Below are 9560 nucleotides of genomic sequence, written 5' to 3' on the forward strand. Positions count from 1 at the left end.
CCTGAACAAGCTGTTCTACCCCAGGGAATGAGCTCCATGAGGGCTTCAGGAGCACTATGCTGAGTCCTCTAAGTCCAGCAATGGCTGGAAAAAGCTAGAATTTCTAATATTATTTACTTGGAGTATATTAGAATCAAAGAATTGGAAGACCTCTGTCCTAGTCTGCTTGGGCTGCTCTAACAGACTACCATAAACTGGGCAGCTTAAATAACAAATATTTATTTCTCACAGCTCTGGAGACTTGAATTCTGAGATCAGGTTCTTGGTGAGGGCCCTCTTCCTGGTTTACAAATTCCATTTTCTAGCCGTAACCTCACATGGCAAGGAGAGAGACCTCGTGTCTGTTCATCCCTTTATAAGAGCATTAATCTCATCGTGAGGGCTCCACTCTCATGACCAAATATAACCCTATTTATCCCCCAAAGGCCCCACCTCCAAATAGATCATATTGGGGGTTAAGGTTTTGACATAATGAATTTTGGGAGGACACAAACGTTCAGTCCATAGCAGCCTCCTAGAGACCATATAGTTTAATTGATAAGAATTGTATTTCTACTAAATAACTTCAATAGAGTCTTTTTTTCAATACATGGCTTACAGTGAGAATATTTTAACAAGGAGAGCTGAGACCTTAACAGGTAACTCTGTTTTAGGTTATACAAATTGATGGTTAATCACAGAGCTGGGAGTAGGACCCCAGTCTTCTGAGTCACAAAAATCTTGGAAAATTTATTAGAGGTAATGCCTGTGTCTACAGCCTAACTGAATAGTAGCTTTGGGCAAGCACACTTACCTTGCATTAGCACACACACCTCAGGACATAGCATCTTCATGGAGATTTGTTTCCCATATGTGATACTTGCTCCGTCTCTTTCTAACTCTTAAATAACCATAATTATATATTTCATTTTTTAAAAATTTAAATAGTTGAATTTTCTGTTTTTTAAAATCACTTTTCACTTCTTAGCACCATTAATTTATTTTTACTACGTCCATAATTTTTATTAAATGCTTCCCTATTATGAATTTTAAAAATCATAATAATAGTAAACATTTAGTGCCTATAGTATGGCCAGGCACTGTCCCTAAATCTTTTAGATACATTAACTCCTTTTATATTTCCTCCCATCCTTTGAGATAGGTACTACTCCTAGCCCCATGCTACAGAAGATGATACTGAATCTTAGAATGGTTACATACCTTTCTCAGCATCACAAAGCCAGCAGGTGGTAGAGCTGGACCCAAATCCTATGAATGTGTCTTGTTTGTACTTTTCAGCATTTTTGGTGTTATAGATAAATAGATATGCCTACATATGCATTGTCCTAGAAGTTGTATGTAACCAGTTAGCCAAATGCCATCAATAGGTAATCAAAAATATTATCTAGATAAGAAAAATATAGGCAGACCAGAATGATACCATGGTTATTTGACAGAAAACACCTGCTTTCTAAGTGTAGTCTTTAATTTAAGCTCATAATTAAGGCAAAATATGCTACAAAGTTATTTTTTCCTTAGAGAAAATTAATCCTAATTTGGAAATTAGTACAGTAATTTTTTTGTGAAGGAACTTCAGAGATGTAATGCTACTGTAAGCATTAAGAGCATCATTTGGAAGCTTTGGTTTAGAAGAGACTTAAACAAGACAGATTTCTCTAACATCTCCTGTCCAGCAGTGTGCAACTTTGACAATCAGCCCACTTTAGTCAGAGAGAACTGTCATTTTTTTAAAAAAAATTGCTTTTTACATAAAAAGCTGTTTTCCAACCGAACGTGATCCACTTAGTTCCACACTGGGGCTAAACTGAAAAAATTTAATCGCTCTTTTGTATGTCTTAGCTAAAAAATCACTAATTCCTTTAGCCATTCTTTCCATGACACGGTTTCCAGATCCTCTCTGACTCACCCCCTGTACATTAGAAAAGCTCAGAATTGTTAATTTCTCTCAGTAAAAAGTTTCCAGAGCAATTCTCAGTTCTCTAGATTTCTGCATAATACAGTGTGTAATGAGGACCTGATCTTTCTTGATGTGTGACTGCTTCACTTTTGCTAATGCAATATAAGCTAAGTTTGTTGCAGCTACCTTAGCAACTAAGTCATTCTGTGGACTCAAAATATCTACAGATCTTTATTCTATGGACTCTTATAATAAAGCTTTGTTTCCCTTCTCCTATATTTCTTTTTTTAACCTTAACTTGCAGCTTTATGTTGGTCTTCACTGGTTTAATTCCATCATTCATTCTACCTTCTCCAAAAATATTTGCCTCCCAATTTCTTGTATTCTAAGGCTTTAACTAGCCCTCCTAGGAATGCATACTTCATAAAATTTTGTAAGTGCAAACTATGTTTTAGTTTTTGGTGAAAATATTGAATCGAATTAAGGTCCACTTTGAATAGATAGTACTTGAAGGAATTTTTTTTAATGATTTACAGGATTCCTCAGTGTTCACTTCTAGAGCCAAAAAGTTGCAAGAGATACTTCAGAGAAGCTCTTATATCCATCCTATACAGTTTGCCTAAACTGTGATCCAGCAGTTAAAGATGCCCAAAGAAGCTCATATAGTTCAAGTTAAACATTGCCCATAGATCTATTTTATTTCCTGAAAAATAAAAATTACATTAATAAAGTCTCTTTATTTATTTTGCCAAGATTTATATTTCTTTTTAAACTCTAAGACAATATTCAAAGTTGTATTAACATTAAAAAGAATGCAAGATTAAAGAGCATTCTTACTAAAAACAGAAATCAGTTACTTACATTTTGTTTAATTCAATTCAATTATTGAGCAATTCTTAATGCAGCAAAAGAATGACTGCAATTCCCTCTCCGCAAAAGTAGGACATGTGAATCAAATACAGGGTAAGAGAAATAATTTCATTAATGTTAATCAGAAATTAACTTTTTTATTAAAAAAAAAGAAATTAACTTTATTGGAAATATGTGGCTTCCCTATAAGTAACTGTATTAAAGAGATTTCCCCCCACACAAGTTCCTTTAAAATTAAAGTTCTCCTTAAGAACTGAGCTTACTACATATATATATATATATATATATATATATATACACACATGCAACACATATATATGTATTGCACAAGTGGTTGAAATCTCACAAAGAATAAAATATAAATGAATTGTTTAAAGCCAACTTTTTTCTTTCTTTCTCTTGGGGAACTTGAGAAAATACTCGCTGAAGGATTTGGTAGAATGGCAGTAAATATTTTAACTGCTTGTTATATTTGAACTTTATTAATAAATTGTGTGTTCATGACATTTTGTTATCTCCGAGAGCAAACTGTGAACGTAGGAAAGTGTTTGACTGATGTGACTTTATAACAAAGGTCCATGGGGCATCTGCCTCTGGGAGCTGAGAAATGACGTAATCCGCTAAGGACCGGAGGATTCCTTTCCTGTAGACGACCTCCAATGCGTCGGGCACCACCCTGCTAAATGTAGTGCGTCGGTTTTGTTTAACAAAAAGGACATTTTTTTAAAAATGCAGTGAAGGTTGAGAATTTTTTACTGCAAAACAAGGTCTTAAGAAGAGACCGAATCATTGCCTTGCATTTACATATGTATCCGCTAGGAACCTCTTGCAATCAGGGTGAAACCTGGCTCTCCCCAACGGGAGAGGTGCTCATTCCCGGTGGAAGGCAGGTACAAGAGTGAGGTGTGCGCTACTTCACACACTCACGCCCACACGTTACTGTTAAAGAGTCACACGTCTTCTGCTTTATCCCCTAAATCTGCAGCAATTTGTGATATGGAATAATTCTGGTTGCCAACTTGTGAAACAAAAAGCGCCCTGTCCTTACCAGGGGACTGTTTGATGATCTATTTGCCAATATCAATATTTGGATGGAAAGCTTAAAATATGTTGTTTTCCCAAGAGTTAGACATTAAAGGAGGGAGAGCACCACTGATGAAATATTAGCAGCAAATCGGTTAACCACTAACTTCTTTCTGTAGTCGTCGAGGCTCTTTTAAGTTTTCAGGAGAAAGGAAACTTCATTCTCTTTGCTCAGAACAGAGACTCCTCCACATCTGCTCTCTTAACCACAGCGTCTTCCCCGGCCGGTAGGTGACTTCGCCTACAGCCTTGAGGTCAAATCAGGCGGCGTCTGGAGACGCAGCCGTCAGCCCAGAGGCCCGCCAGGGCGGTCCCCTGCGGCTCCCCCGGGCCGGTAGCCGGGAGGGTGGTCCTACCCCAGAGGTGCGCACCAGGTGGCGAACCACCGGTGCAAGGGGGCGCTCCGACCGGCCTCGGAAGTTCGCTCGGCTCGTAGCCTTTCTCAGGTTCCCGACTGGAGAGCGCCGGCGTGAGGTCGACCGCGGCCGCGGTGGGACACGCGCGCAGACTCTGGAATGCGGGTTCGCGCGGCCGAGGCGCCGCTCGCAGCCCCGGTCCAGCCTGCGCCCCAACGAGGGGCATCCCAGGGGCTCGGCTCTCCTTCTGCGAGCCACAGAGACTTTTTATTCCGCATCTCTACTTACGGCACTTTGCAGGTTAAAGTTTACTTTATCAAAATCCATAGCGGAAATCCATGTTGTTGGGGACAGGCAGGACAGGTTGGAAAGGAGAAGTTGAGTGAATATTAATCTTGACCTTTCTCTAAAGTTCTTTAATGATTTTTCGAATGAAGGAGTTGGCGCCCTCCCCATCCCCCCACCCTTCTCCCCTCCCCGACTAATCCTTGATGTAATGACCGTGTTTGTGTTTTTCTTTCTGTTGAATTCACAGAACACCGCGGCAAAGAGGTTAAACTAGATTACGAATGGTTTTCAGCTGCTTACGATGAGGTGCGTTCTAAGCGCACCTCCTCGGCACCCAAACCCTGTTTTCTTGTCCAGAGGTAAAGGGTATTCGTGGGCGAGGGAGGGGCACAGTAGGTGGGGGTCTAACAGGAGGAGAATCTGCTCCTCTCGGTTTGGATCTGCCTTGATTATGTCTATTGGCCCTACCCTGATCGGGTTTGTTTAATGACCATGGACTTTATACTTACATTGTATATAATTCCAGTCCAAAGGTGAAACATCCGTCCTGTCGTTTTTGCTTCCATCTGTATTGAGATGTTAAGTCTTTCCCTGAGACGCGAAACCTCAACTCGTAAACGTGTTTGCACAGCATCTTTTTGAAAGTAAGTTCTGTCTTTAAGGGATAGCTAATAAATCAGCAGGAAAAATGTATCGAAAACATATTGGATAGAAGCTTAAACAATTCATATCTCAAATAAAACGGTGGGAGACATGTTATAGGTAAGCGATTAACAATATGCTAGTGAAATCTGGGTTTATGAATTGAATACAGTTTAGCTCAATTATGCACTATACGAAAGTATATGTGTCATAAAAGAGATCTAACTTTAACTGTCTTTTTATTTTATTATATCTAGAACTTCCTGGAGCAATGACGACAGCCATAAAGAGAAATAAAGGTAATTATATTATTGCAGTTGAATTATGATTTTTTAATATTTGTAATAAAATACATTTCTCTACTAAATGTAAACAGTGGCATGTTAGATAAGTCACAGTATTTGCAAGTGGGGAAAATAGTCATTTTAGACTTTCACATTTAAATTAGATCCTTCAGGAGAGCAGAAATTAAATCCATTTCTCTCTTTAAGAAAAGGGCAACTCTGTAAGAGACTATTACTGAAACAAGTTGAAATTCAAAAACAAGCGTAGGTCTTCGAAAAAGCATGTGAATTTCTAAAATACCAGTATACGTACTATGATTGAAATCACAGGTAAATTTAATCCATTATATTTGAGAGCTTTGTTAACAGCACACTTGAAAGACTGACAGGACTGATTAAAATTCAGGCCATTGTTTTTTAAATTAAAATACAGAAGCTTCAAAAATATGACAAAGTTATATATTAGTCTATAGGTGTGTTTTCTGGAGTAGATGATGGAACAGATATTTTGAAGGAAAGCTGAAAGGTTTCTTTGTGTTTGTGTATATATATGTACATATATATTTTTTATTTTGATGAAAACCTCTTGAGCTGCTTCGATGCAGACTATATTTCTGTATCTGTTATGTCTGTAGAGCTGTGGGAAGGGTGAAGATGAAGCCAGGGAAGGAAAGCAGCAGCGGAGCACACACAAAACATGAGGCCACCTGGCTTCTTGCCATCCTACATGACATTCAATTATTTTAGTACTTTTTCATGAGAGTTTTCTCTCCACCCAGCTTCCCCTCCCCTCTCCAGACTCCTGCTTTTCTACATTTGTCATAGTTCATCTAATTCAGCACGCATTTTTCCTAGCTTTACTTACTAGTATGCCTCAAACTCTTGCCAAAAAAAGAAAGGGCTAAGATGAAAATTCTTGCAATCCTATCTTGACATTCCCACTATTACTATATAAGTGTGACATTTCTTTCAAGAAGTTGAGAAAGGAACCAGAGTGGTGTACACATTGCTTCAACTGTTGCTTTGATGTATGTACTCAAAATATTTTTCATTTCCCAAAATATAGTCTCACGGGGGAGGGAGGCATCAAAAGCAACTTTCAGACCATGAGAATTTTGTTTAATGTAAAATAAGTCAAACTGACAGCCAATCCCTTATCTGAACTTGACTTACCTGAAATTACCTTTGTATGTGGGGGGGGGGAGAGGAGGAGTCAGTCATTTCAGTGGGCTTTTAAACTAGTTTTAATTTAATTACTTTAATTCTAGGCTCTAAAGGGAACTAAATAAAGAAAACTTTAAACACATCCCAAATCACTGTGTTTGGCGAGCTGGCACCTAACAACAACAGCAGGAACAACCACAAACTGGTTGCAGGAATGTTAAATGTAACTTCAAATCAGAACATCAGAGTCACTTCACAAAACAGCCTTTCCTCTGTGTTAGCATCCCTGGTGCCAGAGAAATGAGAAAACAGTGTTGCAAAGAGGCTGAGACTTGAACCTGCAATAGGTCATGTTAACCCTCATCCTTTTGCTTCCTGGACTCTGCACATTCCTTCCTGACTCTGCCTCAATCCCATCAAGGAGATGTGAAGAAGCATCAGTAGCTGCACCCTGGGATCTGAAAGTGCCAGCATCCTAGAATGTCCTAAATTTTGTTAGGATTTAAAAGAAATTGATGGCTCCCCATCTCTGTCCCTCTCCTACCCCCACTCTCACCCCACTCCCACCACCTCCTGCAAGTGCTTTTTGCCAGGTAGATTTCTTCACTAACATGAAAGATGGGGAGCTGAATCCTGGATTTAGAACCCAGGTTCCAGGTATGGAAAGTGATGAAGAATTCTCTCGAAGGAGAAATAGAAAGGTGGAGGAAAGAAGGGAATGGTAGCCTGGGGGTGATGGACTGAGTGTGCTGAGATAAAATCCCAATCAGAACCTGGTTTAATAAACTGGGTCTCTCTGGCCAGCCATGGTTCCTCCAGGCACTGCACCCTGGGGCCCTAGCCATGCTGACCCTTTGGAACTGGGGAGGCTGGGATGAGGAATGTGGATTAGAAGCAGGTTTTTAAAGCCTGCTGAAGAGGAAAGAGCCATGTAGGCTCTGGATAGAGTAGCTGAAAGTATTTATCAAAGTGCTATGGTCAATTTCCAAGAAGGTTATCCTCAAAGCACCAGGCAGAAAATGCCCAGGTAAATCTCAGAGAGGGCAAGACACCCTCCAATCCAATCAGCCTCCAGTTTCTTCTCCCTTCTTGTGCCTTCCAGAAATCATTTAATTATTGTTGTTTTAATTAGTATTATTTTAAATTTATTATTTAAGGCTCCAATGGTTAGAGCTGTGACATTACCATAAACTCCATCTCAACCTCTCAGAATCCATTTAATGCAGCTCTTGGCAACCAGAGACCCAGCTTCTTGCCAAAAACTGCAGATTAAGCATTCGTTATGGGAGTTTGCCATTAGCTGTTCCCTATGTTTTGGGCACATGTGGTTACATGTCCCCAAACATACAGGACTCTGTGTAATAGATTTGCATTTCCAAGAGGCTCCAGGGATATTAAGTGGGGTTGGTGACACCTTGCACCCATCCCTCCAACCACTACCATCAGAAGTGGGGTTGAGGTGTGGGGTGGAAACGGGTTTACTAGGCAGCTGTGGACCCTGGCTCTTCTGTAGCTTCCTCTGCGAGCTGGACCTTTATTGGTTTACAAGTACTCTAGAGCTTGCATCATATGTCTTTCATTTAAGAGACACCGAATGTTTTTCAGGGAATTCAGGGCTCTTAAGACGCATATTTATAAACAAGCTGACAGAGCTCTACGAGGTAACTAAGTTCATAGCTAGGAGTTGTTTGTATATTTCCTCAAGTCAGCAAGGCGTTGTTCTTGCTGCTGTGAATTTTTGAAAAACCTATTAAACGACCATTTCTCTTATCCTCCCCGTGTCTATTAGAGAAAGGCAGGCTGTCAGAACATCTGAAGGTAAGGTACAGAAGGGGTTAGGAGAGAATCAAAAATTATCAACCCGGATAAGAGTGAGTGGATAACTCGACTTCCGACATTCCTGTAGGGATGGCCCAGGAACAGCTAGAAAGTGCTCAGGAAGCGCATAGCTTGCTCCTTCGCCTTAAGCATGGATAGGATGTACCAGAGCAACCTCTGGCCAGCTTTTCCTTGGCCTTCCTCCCGCGTACTCCACCCCCGCAGCACCCCACACCCCCCATCCGAGGATGCCAAGCTTGGAGTTCGCGAGCCTTGGTGCAGTCTGGAATTCTCCCTGAGCCCAGTCCCTGAAAGCTTTCCGCCCCTTTTGAGATTTAACAGTTAGTGTTTGGTGCCGGCTGCACGGCTCCGGAGCTAGTAATAATACAGCTAAAGTTGTATCATTCAGGAATGGTGTCAACTCGCGAGAACCTGAGTGCGCGCTCAAGGCCGTGCAGAGCGCGGCGCCACGTGAATCGAGCTTGCGCCCCTGCTCGGGAGAAGCGTCTTGGGAGAATGGAGGCTGCTGCTCCGGGGCGCCTGATCGGGTCCCACCCGGCCGGATCTGGGTTTAGGACCGGCCTCGCTTCTTGGGCAGTGCTGAAGCGCCACTCTGAGGTGCGCAGCGCTCCACAATTCTTCCCCGGCTGCGGCCCATGCTGGCCTCGAAGAGGGTCTCCCAGTGAGTCCTAGGACAGCCAACACCCCGAAGAAAGTGGAAATTCCCGAGCCCATCCGGAGGCTCGCCAGAATTGGGCTTGGCCTCGCCACCCCAGCGTCGGGGCTGCCCCGCGTGCCCAAGGCCGCGGGGTGACTGCCCGGCTGTCCTGGGGAGACGCGACGGGCGCTGCAAGGGCCTGTGTGAAAAAGGCCGTCGGGTAGAGGCCTCCCTTGGAGGGCGCAACCCGTAGTCCCCAACTTGTGGGAGTTTTCACCCTATTTGCCAGTTTAAGAGGCCTGTTGCTAATGGCGGCCTTTCCTTGCCCAAGGCGCTGAACGCTCTTCCCTCCGACGCGGCGGGCTCCTCCGAAGCCAAAGGCAGTCCCGAAGCCTCACAGAGGGGCTTTCATCTCCGCAGTGCTGCCTGCCCTCAGGGAGCGGCCAGCTCCCCAGCCTCCCACCATCCCCTCGGGCTGGGACCGGGGTCCTGGCCCAGCT

The sequence above is a fragment of the Pseudorca crassidens genome, chromosome 11 (genome assembly GCF_039906515.1).
Source record: "Pseudorca crassidens isolate mPseCra1 chromosome 11, mPseCra1.hap1, whole genome shotgun sequence".
NCBI classification, from domain to species: domain Eukaryota; kingdom Metazoa; phylum Chordata; class Mammalia; order Artiodactyla; family Delphinidae; genus Pseudorca; species Pseudorca crassidens.